Source organism: Cyprinodon variegatus, unplaced genomic scaffold (genome assembly GCF_000732505.1).
Source record: "Cyprinodon variegatus isolate N-32 unplaced genomic scaffold, C_variegatus-1.0 Scaffold300, whole genome shotgun sequence".
NCBI lineage: Eukaryota > Metazoa > Chordata > Actinopteri > Cyprinodontiformes > Cyprinodontidae > Cyprinodon > Cyprinodon variegatus.
In genome coordinates, this window is record NW_015150753.1 from 112801 (window position 1) to 126594 (window position 13794).

The 13794-nt window shown below is 37.7% G+C and overlaps 1 long non-coding RNA gene across 1 annotated transcript; it reads right to left on the bottom strand.

The window, feature by feature from the left end:
• Positions 1-224: 224 nt before the first annotated feature.
• LOC107090581 lies at positions 225-7422 on the bottom strand. The gene is made up of 3 exons (XR_001481487.1): positions 7331-7422; positions 4953-5057; positions 225-320 (listed from the first exon to the last, which is right to left on the bottom strand). It is a non-coding gene; the product is annotated as an uncharacterized LOC107090581 (long non-coding RNA).
• Between the last annotated feature and the right edge of the window lie 6372 nt (positions 7423-13794).

Here is a 13794-nt window from a genome sequence, read left to right on the forward strand (position 1 = left end):
TCTTATTAAACAACAAGAGCTATACTGTTTAATGTGTTTTAGGTTACTTGCCTTCAGATAACAGAAAATTCTGCATGTTATAAATTTCAACCAAAACTTTTAAGATGAGGACTAGGAAACCATGGTAACGCATGAGCTTCCTTCAAATTTTCATATTTAGCCATTGTTCAATATCTGAAATTATCTCATTCATCTATATTGATAAAGTGGAAAAAGGAACTTACCTAGCTTATACCGTTGAAAGGCATCATATAGAAAGCCTCCAGACATAGCAAGATAAACCAGGAGAATGGAAGTACTGATGGCCAACTTTGGAATTTCTATGTAAAAACAAAGCAAAGTCAAGAGTTTAGGCATGCATACCCAGCACAGACCTATTATAAATTCTCAATCATTTAACATTCTGCATAAATATGTTTTAATGTACTTTATGGTTTGCAAGCTACATTCGATATAAGGGATTGCCTTTGAGTCGGTGAGTCGACGCAATCAGCTGGTTTTCCTTAGAAAATTTTGAATAAATCTGACTGGATGATCTGGTTGAACTTTATAGTGCCTTGAGATGATGTGTTGAGAATTTGCGCTATGTAAATAAACTGAATTGAACATATTATTGATTAAACAACATGTACCCTCTTAGTTGAACCTTAGAGGAGCAACACAGGCATAGAAGATCCTTCCTGCTTACACATACAACATATACAACCCTTTAAAAAANGTCCTCTTATACAGCAGTAAACTATTTTTCCAGACTAGGTGGGATTCCTGTAGGCCTGTGCAGCGATAACAATGGAGCCATCAAAAATATTTATATGCCAATTCAGGAGCTTGACCCAATCCAGGGTTTCCTCAGTCTAAGTGGTTTTAAAGTTCTAGATGGTTTACAACCCACTTCTATTTTGTTAATGTATCTATCTCTGGTCTTAGAGTGGTGTCTTTCCGCAGAACGTTTCTGCACATTCATTACAAAGACAATGTACATTAAAGAAAAACACAAATTGCCAGAATCCACTATAAGTAATAAACCTTTTGTGGCCAAATATGACCAAGTGAAATACAGTATACACCCATTTCCAATTCTACATCAGAGCTGGTGGCTTAATTTTCCTCTTGCTAAATGGAAATAAACATTGTTAAGTGTTACACTGTATTTTATTGCTTGGTCATTGGGTGGGGCCAAAAAAGCTTGATATTAGAATACGAGCCAAGGCTGTTACTGGCTAGAATTCTCTTCAGTGGTGTTAAGAGAAAGCACCTATGGACAAAAAAGATGTGAAAACAAAAGTAAAGAATTCCTTTCAGAAATTATTGCATCCTGTCAAGGAGTTAAAGATAAGCCGAATACATGTTAACTGTAGTATATGTAAACTGTAATGACACCCACAACCAAACACAGGTTAATATCAGCTGTGGCGGGTATCGCTGTCTTTGCTATTTTACTGTAGTTTTTGCAAACATAATCTGAAATGATTAGCTAATCTAAATGTGATTCTGCAACACTTTCTCTCCCATTAGCACTGTCTGCACACCTTGCTCATTGGTCTATTCGAGACATATTTCACTTTAGAAATGTGGTTCTTGAGGAGGACAACGTAGTAAAGCTTCTACAGCACATTCAAAGTTTCAGTATGAAGAGCAGACAAAAAACAGATGATAGAAAGAAGAGAGAAAAATATAAAAGCTTAATGCTCTGTTGCCAACTTAGTGACTTTGTCAGATTATTTAGTGACTTTTCAGACCCCTGCAGCTCGGAGTTTAATAGCCTTCTTCAGCGACGAGTGTGGGAACAAGTCCCTTCCTGTCCCAAAGCTCTGACAGGAAGTCAAATGCAGCTCTGCAGCCAATGTCTGCAGGCAAAGAGAGAGAAGCGGGTCTCCTCTGTTTCTCTTACTGAAAATAAGTTACACATACGCAGAGCTTTCAATAACCCCAGTGTAATAAAACATTGAGACGGAAATGTAATATCTATCTTTTTTTCTTTGAAACTGTTGCATTAATATAGGTCCCCCTGCATTTAATTCATGAACAGCCTCATTCACTATGTGCTGCTGCTGTTTTTAAATTACATTTGATAAGATACGATTGATTTATGTAGTTCTGGTTCAAGTAAAATATTATGGAATGCTTTACATTACTTTATTTAGTTCATCTTTAGTTTTAAATGTATTAACTGTGTTTTTAATCAATTTCTTTCTTGTCGATATTGACATTTCTTGGCTGGAACAAAGTATTACCCAACATGCTGACTGAACTTTGCCAGGAGGTTGGCTTTAAGCTCATTATAATTCCCCGATTGAGCTTCAGAAATATTTATCTGAGTCCATATCCCTGCAGCGTATCCAGAGAACCCGCACCAGCTGATGAGCAGCCGCACACAGCTTATTCAATAAACTCCTTTAAAGTTTCCCTGTCTGTCTCGTTTGAATTCTGGGTCCAAACCTCTGAGCTCCTGACAATAAGGGCTGTTCCTGTCCAGAGAAAGGAGTGGTCACCAGTCCGATGAGTTCTCTACAACATCTCTGGATCAGCCCAGAGGGCTCCAGCCCGCAGACCACCAGAGACAGAATCCAGAGCAGCTAAAGAAGCCGAGGGCCAGGCCAGAAGATCAAGGAGATGCTGAGGTACCAAGCGTATAATTCAAGCCAGGGTCAGGTTACAGATCCAGGGTCGTTAACAATCAGAGTACAAATAGGTGACATGTCAAAACAGATTAAAACAGGGGCAGATCAAAAACTCAGGAATCCAGAGGCAAAACAGGTCATGATCAGGTGGTAAAAGAACAATACAGGTACGCAAGATACAGTACTTCTCACACTAAGCTCAAATAATCTGCCGCTGTTGGCTGGAAAACAGGTGGATAAGATAAGCGGTAATGAGCAACCGGGCAGAGTTAAACAGATGAATAGAACTAGCAATAAAGTCAGCCACCAGTGCTCATGACACATGTATCATGGATCATGACACATGTAATGTAGTTTTGATCTTTTAAATGAATCCTCTACTACTCTGCTACATTTTTAAAATCCAATAAGAAACAATATGTTTTATACTTTGTAAACTCAGTATCTTCATGTAAAAGGGGCTTTACACAAAAACATTGACATTTACTTAAAAACCAAAGCAAGTTGGAAAAGAAAATAGGTAAGAAAAGCTCAATGAGATCCGAGCACTTGGAATTCACATCTCTGATGAGAATTTGGAATCACATAGAGTAAATGCATTAACATCATTAACTCAACTTGGGCTAATTCACTTCAAAGGATTTATTACAGTAGAGCCAAACTCTCAAGGATTCATTCTATCTTCAATAAAACCTGTGCTTGTTGCCATTGTTGTGCAAAATGATATCCTGCAGATAATGAATGAATTATTAACTAGAACTGGAGTTATAGTTAACTGTTTATCTTATTCAAAATCAATTATTGTAGCTCTAATTTGCTTACTTACCAGGGTTTATGCTTTTCACCTCTAAATGGTTTATGGACCGGCTGTTAAAATCCAGGTATCCACACCAATATTGTGACCTAGGCTAGGTTATCAGCAGAGCTATTAATTATCAATCAAATAACAATTTATCTCTGTTTATTCAGACTATTACCAAAAGATGGTGGATCTGGCCTGAGTGATAAATCGTCCGCTATATGGATTACAAGCAACTGCAAGTTAAACAATGTCTTTATTCTAATAGTTAAGGATTACAGAAATCTAACGTCTATGCAAAACACTGCATGCTATTGGAAAATAAATACGAGGTAGACTAAGTGACTAGTTTGAGAGAAAAGGAATAAAACCCTAAGAGTCCGTTTAACTGGCTTCTGATATTGTCCAAGATAGGCCAGATGTTAATACATTCAATAATGTCCATTTGGAATAGCAGCAGATATGATAATAACAACAGCCCAGTTAAAACAACATATTATACATTCAACTTAAATGATAATTGGTTAAAAATTGCATTAACAACACCAGCAGAACTTCATTCAGCAAACTGGAGGGGCAGGGTAATGTATGTGTCGAACGCAGGAGTGTCCCCCTCCAGATAGGGCGTAATTGGTATCGAGGTCCTCACAAAGGGGGGAAAATCCACACAGCGTTCTGCTCCAGATTTCCCGTCTCACCCAGTTCAGCAGGCGCTATGCACGATGGGTCACTGTGATCCGTGACTTTTGACGCAAGAAAATTAGAATTTCAGGTGAAACGGGCCTCTTCTCGCAGGCGATGAAACCCAGGGGAAAGAGATTGATTTGGTCTTGCGCTCTAGATTTAAACCCTGAATGACGTAGGGGTATTTCCTGCTGGGATTCCAGCCTTCTTATCAGCTGATTGGTTCACGTGTAAGCTGACTGTTTGATGTTTGATGTGGTTCATCAAACTGATTTAGCTTCGTTGTGGCAATATATTCCAACACCAAAAAGCTAAGGCAAATTTAACTCACGTGTTCTGGTCCTGTAACAAACTGTGCAACTTCTGGTCCACAATTTTTCAGATCCTATCTGAATCTTTTGAAGTAGGCATCCAAACCGGCATCCAAATATTTCGAATCCCAGGAGAGGATATATCACTAACACAGGATTTATAAAAATGTACTGGCTTTTTCCAGCTCTCTTCGTCCGAAGAAGAATACAATTGGCATGGAAATCAGAAAACCCACCCAAGGCTTCTCTTTGGGTGAAAGATCTGTACCTGTTCCTTAAGTTAGAGAAGATCAAATTCTGTGTTAGAGGTTCGATCCAAAAACTGTATAATACTTGGGCGCCTCTAATATTTTATTTTGAAAGACTGGATGTCTTCCCTTGAGACTAAAAATCACACAGGAGCTGGCTCTGCTGGGGTCTCATGAATACAAACTGTCTGTGGGAGTCATCACCCACTAACTGCAATTCACACCATTTTTAAACAAACAAAATATTTTCCAGTTTGAAAAAAAAGAAACAACAGGAAAAAAGACTTACCTGACTTAAGTTTCAGTAGGAAATGATATAAAAGGCCACCAGAAACTGAAAGAACAACAAGGAAAACCAGGAAAACCAGGAGTATTTTGACCCTAGGTGAAATTCCTATGGAAAACAAAGAAAAAAATTGGGTTAGACCTTAGACAAACAATCCAGTTTAGACCTCACACATTTTTTAGGAAAAGTTTCATGCTTTTTAATAATTTACTTTAGATATCTCAAAAATTACATTTTGCATCTAAGAACTCTGTTAATTTCATTTTATTTGTATGGCATTTATTGTGAACATAACTCCCTTTAAAGCATATTACCTAATGTCCAATTTATTCTAAGAAAGATAAAGGTCACAAAATGTATTTCTATTAGCAAAAACTTTATTAAAATGTTCCTTTTAGACTAACCAAAGGATTATATAAAAATATAAGGCATAGAGACAGACACATTGTTATGGATGCTGAAAAAGCATTTACTCATAAAAAAAAAAAATTAGAGCAACTGAAAGGATACATTTCCCAGAGCAGTTTTGTTAATTTATGCTAATTGAACACTAAAAAAAAACATCTCCATGGTGATTTCAGAGGGAAAACTGTTGGAGCTAGCTCAGCATTCTATAATGGAGATGGGTGGAAACACTGATGATTGTTCCAGAACATCTAGTCTGGATTTGGTTGAACCATCAGCCAGTTCAAGCTCAGGAGAGGGTAGTGATGCTGAGGGATATGGAGGCATCACAGCTTAGAAGTCATTTTCACCCAGAAAATCCTCTGGACTTTCTGTTAAAACCACAAACCTATAAACCACCTAACACTGTCAGGGATTCAGGTTATGGCTGGGTTGTATTCTCATCACTCCCTCACTCTGTCAGTTTTAATCCTGTGGTCTGTTTTTAGAGAACCTGCCTCCTGTGCCATCTCCACAGTTCTCTCACGATTACCTTATCCATTCTATAATGGAAATGGACGGAAACACTGATTGTTCCTAAACATCTAGTCTAGTCATAACTAGTCTAGTCATCTAGTCACTCGTCACTGGCTGAGGTTGGGATGTTATTTAAACATGAAATAAAATTGTAGTGCTGCACCAGCTGGGTAGCAAATAAAGTCTCTCTGAATCATGGTTGCCAACATCTATATGGAGGAGGTGGAGAGCAGAGCACTCATTACATACCAGGTAACACAACCAACTCACTGGTTCAGTTATATGGATGATAATTGGGTCTAAATCCAAACCAAGGAAGTTGAGGCATTCACCAATCACATCAACTCAGTAGACAGAAACATCAGGTTAACTAGAGAGGATGCCACAACAATGTGTTGCCCTTTCTAGACAGCGCTGTGCACAGTTAGGACAATGAAAGTCTTACTGCTGAGTTTTTCCATTTTGATTCACCTACTGGAACATAAACTTGTTATAAGAACTCTAATCCTGATTTCTAATTTATCATGATATCAATGTGAAAATACTTCCCTGGAGACTAGATGCATTAAATAGACTATCGTGCCCTCATAATTTGCAAGTTAATTTATTTATAAAGTAAATGTAAACGCTGCTTAAGCTAATTCAAATGAAATTAAAAGTAAAATAAGTAGCCAACCTTATCACTGTCTGTAACCTACTAACACGGTAAGGAAAGCATCAGATGAGCTACCTGAGAAACTAACGTTACGTTTCCCCACTTTAAAACCAAACAAACATGGTGCTTCCGTGCCATGTTCATTTGTTTTGACAAAAGTTGCATGTTACGACTTTTTTCGCTTTACGAAGCGCCGGCTATTTTAATTATTGTGATCAGTTTGCGCCATCAATCCCAGCGCATGCGCGCTTCATTTGCAGTCTGGACGCAGAGGGTAAACGTCCTGCGACTCTGACTGCAGCGCTGAGAGAGACTCCTGCGGGAGAACGGGGTTGGGATGGGGGAGGCTCCCCACGGCAGAGTAGGAACGATACATGCTTTCACGTAAGAGTCTCCAAAAGCCGCCAGTGACACCGTAAAAAGTCGCCAGATTTGTCGCTAGTCGCTTTTTTGAAAAATAGTCGCTGGAGGGGTCTGAAAGTCGCTGAGTTGGCAACACTGCACCTGCGGCGCTGGCTCGCTTTGCCATATTTTTTTTTCTTCCCCTGTTTCAGTCAAGTGGATGTGATGACGGCGGTCGCGGATGACGCATTAATCGCGCGACACAACTAATCGATGATGAAATTCGTTGCCAACGCTTTTAAAAGTCGATTTTTATCGATTTTATCGATTCGTTGTTGCAGCCCTAATATACAGTAGAGGTTCACAATCTGAAATGTTCACAATCTTCCTAAGTAACATTTACAAAATCTTAGTATATTATACATTAGCACTGAATTGTTGTAAATTAAATCAAATGACTTACTTGACATAAAATAATATAAAAGGCAGCAAGAAACAGTAAGAACCAGGATAACCAGTAAAACCAGGAGGACTTTGGCCCAGGTTGGAATTTCTATGAAAAAAGAAAAAAATCAGTTAGATTTTATACAATCATGGTAGGTACTTACATCTTATATTCTTTTCTAAAAGGTTTATTTTAGCATTATTGTCCTTGTAAACGGGCATTTACCAAACATTTGACTTCTCAACAAGTCGACTTATTCCAAAAAAAAAAAAAAAACACTGGACTTGGTGTCTGAGCTTGAAGACGTTTCTCTTCCATCCAGGAAGTTATTTCAATTTAAAATGTCAGAAATAGCGTTGAGTTCTAGGTTTTATACAGTAGCCCAACAAAGCCTTGTTTTTGTTTTGAAATCATGCAAATTGGAACAGACGAAGGCGTCCCCCCCTTTGGAATGGGGGTCGTTTGGCTTCTTTTGTAAGCCTGCAATGCCCCATAGCCATCTGAGTGTCTAAAAGTCGGTTGTTAAAGGGGATTTTCGGACTGGCTGAATAGACGAGGTCATCCACTCTCCTGTGCAGGGGGCGGGACTGCAAAGACAATGGTAAGGGATAAACTCAATAGCAACATTGTAGGTTTTTGAAAGCTGAAATCTGAACACCCCCCGCCCCCGCCCCCCCTCTGTTTAAAGTTTCCTTTTTTTAAAATAGATGGCTTCCTTCACGCCCCTCTCAAAACAACTAATATTTTAAATTGAAAAAGCTTCCTGGATGGGAAGCAAAACGTCTTAAAACTCGGAAACCAAGTACAGTGGATTGCTTTTAATTTTTTTTTATGACTACGTACTGGATGACTGAGCACAAGTCGACTTAATAAGCTGAGTCTCACATCTGGACAACTCAAAAAAATGGGTTTCAACATTGCAAAAATCTTTAATAGTGATGTTAGTGTTATGCTAGTGTGCAAAAACACTGTTGAATCTCAGTTATTTGTATGTCAAATTCAATAAATACACATTTTGGATTGCTATCAGAATATATTTAAAAAGTATTTCAAGAATTAAATCAAAGTATAATAATTTATGCAAGACTGATTGCTAAGACATTTATCAAAACGAAATTTACCTAAACAATCAAATTCTTTTAGTAAAATGGTTCAGTAACATGGTAAGTACTTACATACCTTCATTCACAGAGCTATTGTTGTTCCACTAGCAAAGGCAACGGCAAAACACTTACGATTTTATATATTTATTGTTGGGATGAAATGAAGCAAAGAGGGATGAGGCGAAGGAGAGATGAAGGCATGAGGGATGAAGGATGGGCATGGCCATGAAGATTTCTGCAAAGGGTTATATGAAAAAATCTGCTACAATTAATTTTCAAAGCCAGCATGGAACCCCTAATAATAACTGATTGAATAAGGCTGAGGTGAGTATGAGCTAGGAGTAGATCACTGAGATTATAGTTGATGTAAGGCTAGACAATAGAAACTTTTATATATGGCTAATTCAATTCTATCATTTCTAACACCATTTTATCTCGTATCCAAGCAAATTTTTCTTAAAGTAGACTACAATTAACTTATTAGTGTTGTCACATAGCCTAACCACAGCTTATATAAGTGGCAAGCAAGGTTTTTTTTTTAATCACAAAGAAGTTCTGCCATGTGGCTTTGCAACATGATGCTGCTTCACAGCTTTTGAGTCACATGCAGGTTTGGGACATGCTTTAAGTTAGTTGACTCTTTAAGGCAGACAGATGGAGACATAGGAGAAGCAGGGTATGTCTGTGATTTGGTTACATTTTGGATTTAGGAAATCTGTCATGGAGAATACAACAATCATTTGCTAACTATGATACAAGACTGTTCACTCACGAACCAGCTACACAACCATGGGCGTAGGTTTGCATAGAGACCATAGGGATATGTCCCTACCAAAATTTTGGACTGACCTATTTGTCCCTACCAATAATTTGATTTGATTAACATTGTTATATAACATGTTTATAATTTACAATTCAGCGTGGTGGATCACTGTGTGTGATCACAGCCAATTATATTTCTCTCGCAGCTCAGTAGCTGCTGCTGCCGCTCCGTCTTACTGCCCAGTCTTTCCTGTCCCTTAAAGTCAGTAACTGTGCTGTTCTCATTGGTTGTTCTGCCTCAAGTTCCGCCTTCTCTTTTCCTGATTGGCTGTTTTCTAGTCCTTGTGTGTGTGCGTGCTTGGAGCACGAAATTAGTTTTATTCACACTAGATACTTCAATTGATATTAGGCTACAGAACTAGTCCTAATTTTTAAAAAAAAATAATTCTATCTACACTAAAACAGGTGAAAGCTGTTGATTGCTGATTCTTAGCCACAGCCGACTGCAAAAGAAAATGTGAAGGTTTCCCTTTTAACAATAATTCCTTGCAATTACTGTTTTCCTTTTATGACGACCCTTTGAGGCAGTTCAGCTATAAATAGCAGGTGTTATTTCTTTTATAGAGTATAAAAACACGGGATGGCGCCTAAACATCTGCTATTTTTTATTTAGAAAGCAATAATTATGGTTCCACATAATGTTGTTATTTCTTTGCCTATTTGAACTTTTAAAAATAGGATAAAGCCAATAACAAACAGAGGAACACTATTTACATTGATTTTATTTTACATAGATTTCCACAGGGTCCATAAGTTAATTAGTACAAACATTAGTTTTTGGTAAAAATGCTTGAATCCAGCTGTTTATTTTGAATATTATTACATTACAGACAAGATGGTGTTATATTTTTTTCTTTCAATAATTGTTAAAAGTGATTTTATATTGGAATAAATTTAGCCCCATTCTTAGTATTTTGTTTTTTTGGATGATGCCACTAAATGTAAATACAATAAATGTATTTGCGTCCCTTAAATGTGTTATTTTGCGTTGTTTCATGATAGAGAGAGCATTTAAAAAATAAGAGTGTGTTTCACCTGTTTACCTCTGCACAATTATATATCTGCAAAAGAAAATACAGGATAAATCCACATAAAACGGTAATATTTAGACTATATTTGGTTAAATTGGCACATATTTACCTACTGTCTTAGTCAATGGTAAGTTTAAATGCAAACCTTTTCAAAGTGGAAAAAAGTCCTAATTCCTCATTCATCAGATGTTTTAAACATTGATAAACAGCATCTAGTGTGAGTAGTGCTTATAAAATTAGTATAAATGTAGCAAGAAATGCTGCTTTTCTCTTTAAACGAAATGCACCCTGATGCTCACATCAAGCATAAAAGACCATGCGTATTTTTGCATAGGTAAAATTACATTAATGAATCTTAGCACCAATAGTGTCCCTACCAAAGTGGAAATCAAACCTACACCCTTCTACACAACAAACCTCTTCTAACAACTAGAACCACAAAAAAAGAATGGATAAGGATCCAATAATGCAAGGTAAACCAAGATGTGAAACAGCGGTAGGAAATTGTGAAAATAAAAACTACAGTCAGCCAAAGATAACGGTGTCATTAACACGATGCAGCCCATATGAGAAAACTTCTCAGTGCCACAAACAAATCACAGTTGCCATTGTGCATTACATATATATAGGATCCTGCGTACAAAGTTAAGATACAGCGCTTCTAATACCTAATACTGCGTGGCAGTCAAGTAGAATTTCCATGCTTATATAACGTATGCAGGGGCAAAGTAGAAAGGAGGTTTGTAGCATTATGCTAAATTATGCAGTAATTAGTATTATTCTGTGTTTGCTATATATATATATATATATATATATATATATATATATATATATATATATATATATATATATATATATATTCTCGGTAATTATGGGTCTTTTTTGAACAGCAGTAATAAAGACATTCTTGAGAAAAAGCAGGTTTAATTGCATTATATGTGTTCTACATCATGTCAGCCACAAATGCAGAAAATGTCAGACCTCTAGCTATAACAGTTCCAGAGCTGTGGGGCTTTGGAACTTTTGGTATCAGCTTGAAGCTGCGCGCAATGGCTCCACCTGCTGGTAAAAATTTTACTGGTGGAATTTTATGAATTCTGAGTTATTAGCCCCACTTAAGGGTTTTAAGAGGTTAAATGACTTCTCTAAATTCTCCTTAGCTGTGAGTGTGTATACGTGAGTGGTTGTTTGTCTTTGTGTTGCCCTGCGATGGACTGGCAACCTGTCCAGTGTGTATCCCGCCTCTCACCCATTGACAGCTGGAGATAGGCACCAGCACCCCTCGGGGACCCCAGCTGGGATTAAGCGTGTTAGAAGATGGATGGATATGCATTTATCTGAATGAATGGGATGGTTTCAATGCTTTGGTCATTGTCTCCAGTTAGCTATTGGTAAGTGTAAATCAATCTAAAAATGGCCTAGTGTAATGCTGCAATGGGGATGGCTTCAGAAACATGCAATCCAGAACTAACAGACTCAAATACAGATTATTTCCAAGAGGTCTAAAAACTGTTGCCCCCGCTGAGAAGTTGTGGTCTATTACATGTTCTAATTTATCACAGAATGGCTGATTGCAAAGTTCTGTCAATGAAGGTTTAAGCTTAGTGCACAGAATTTATTGTCAGCAAGACTGCATCACTAAGGGAATGTTTAGGAATTAAGTGGAAAGGTTCTTCTCTTATCTCAAAGGTTCTTGCTTTTTTTTGGGCTTAGGAAGTATAATAACAGTAGAGTTAGTTGAATATTGTTGAAGAAAATGGAGGAACTAGAGTTTGATATGTCTCTGAATCTGATTGAAGTCTATTGAGAAGGATGGAGTGAGAACTTTTATTGAAGGCCACAATCAGGTCCAGAAATGTAAGAATGGAAAAAAAAACTAAGTCAGCTGCCATAAGAAAACAATGGTGATTTTGAAGAGATCAGTTTCAGAACTGTGGCAAGGTAGCTGGGAAACTGACTGGAGGCTCTAGAATGCTCTAGTTGTTAGACTTCTTCAGATGGACAGGAATTCCAGCTCTATCAATGTCATCTGTCTGCTTCAATTCAATAAAGCTGATCACACAATCTGTATGCCATAAACCACATATGTGCTTTTATGAGCGAAGCTGCTTATCAGTTGGTACCCTCCTCCTGGGAAAAAATACAAAATTTTTGACACTTTTCACTTATGATGTGTGCAGATTGGAAAAATGTACTATTCTTGTGTTAGTAGATCTCTCATCAGCATTTGACATGGTCAAACACAACATTTTGTTGACAAGATGACGTGACCGGGTCGGAATGTCAAGACCAGTCTTAGCAGTTGTGCAGGCTTCCTCAAGGCTCTGTTTTGTGCCCTATTTTGTTTTTACTGTATGTCCTTCCATTAGGAAAAATTATTCAGAGATTTGATTATGTCTCCTATCATCTGTTTGCTGATGATATCCAGTTTTACTGCTTTTTTAAGTCCTAAGAGATCCAGAACTTAAGCTCTCTGCTGAATTGTGTTGCGCAAGATAACAATGACTTGGTGCAAATTCCCTGCAACTAAACTCAGATAAAACAGAGTTGCTGGTGATTGCCCCTGATGACGCTCTTCCAGGTGTCCACTAGTATCAGGGCAACTTGAGTTTGTCTGCTAAACAAAGTCTTAGAAACCGAGGTGTTATCTTTGACAAAACACTGTCCTTAGAGCACCACTCCAAACTGCTGAGAAGGAACTGTTTTTACCAACTGAGGAAAATCTCTAAACTTAGAACAACTGTATCCAGAGAGGATCTTCAAATGACTATCTACACCTTTGTGTCTTCCTATTTAGACTACTGTAACGGTCTGTTCTCATGTCTAAACAAAAAGGAGTTGTCTCGTCTTCATCAGGTTCGAGTCACTGACTCGTACAAACAGAGGGGCTCATATTACGCCGGTTCTTCATTGGCTCCCAGTCTCTTTTTGGTTCCAGTTTAAAATCCTGGTGCTGATATTCAGTGTCCTTATACCCTCTCTCGGAGGATGAGGTCTCAGGACCTGAACCTGCTCATGGTCCCTCATACTGCCCATGGTCCCCAGGGGAGATCGCTCCATGCAGACAGAGATGGCCGGAGGGCCTCTTGGGGGCCCTAAGCAGAATTTGATTTGGGGGCCCCCCCCTCCCACCATGTAGAATCACCTATACTAGAATATTACTGACACAAATGTCACACTATAATGTTATAGTCAATATTAAAAATAAATAAACTATGGTAATGTATTAATACAAAATAAATGAATAAACAATACTTACAATACTTTCTTTTATTAAACCTTTTGAATACAAACATTAAATAAATTATTTGCAAATGTGCATTAAATGTGTAATATTTGAAAGGAAACCAAAATAGACAAACATTAATATCAAAAATAGAATGTTACAAAAACAGATATTTAAAAAATTTTCACTTTTCTTTGAATAAATTAGCCAGCTTCGCTTGATTTTTTTCCCCATTAGCTAATTGTCTGTATGTATAGTGGTAGTGAAAGCTTCGTCCATCTGATCTCTTGGGGAATGTAG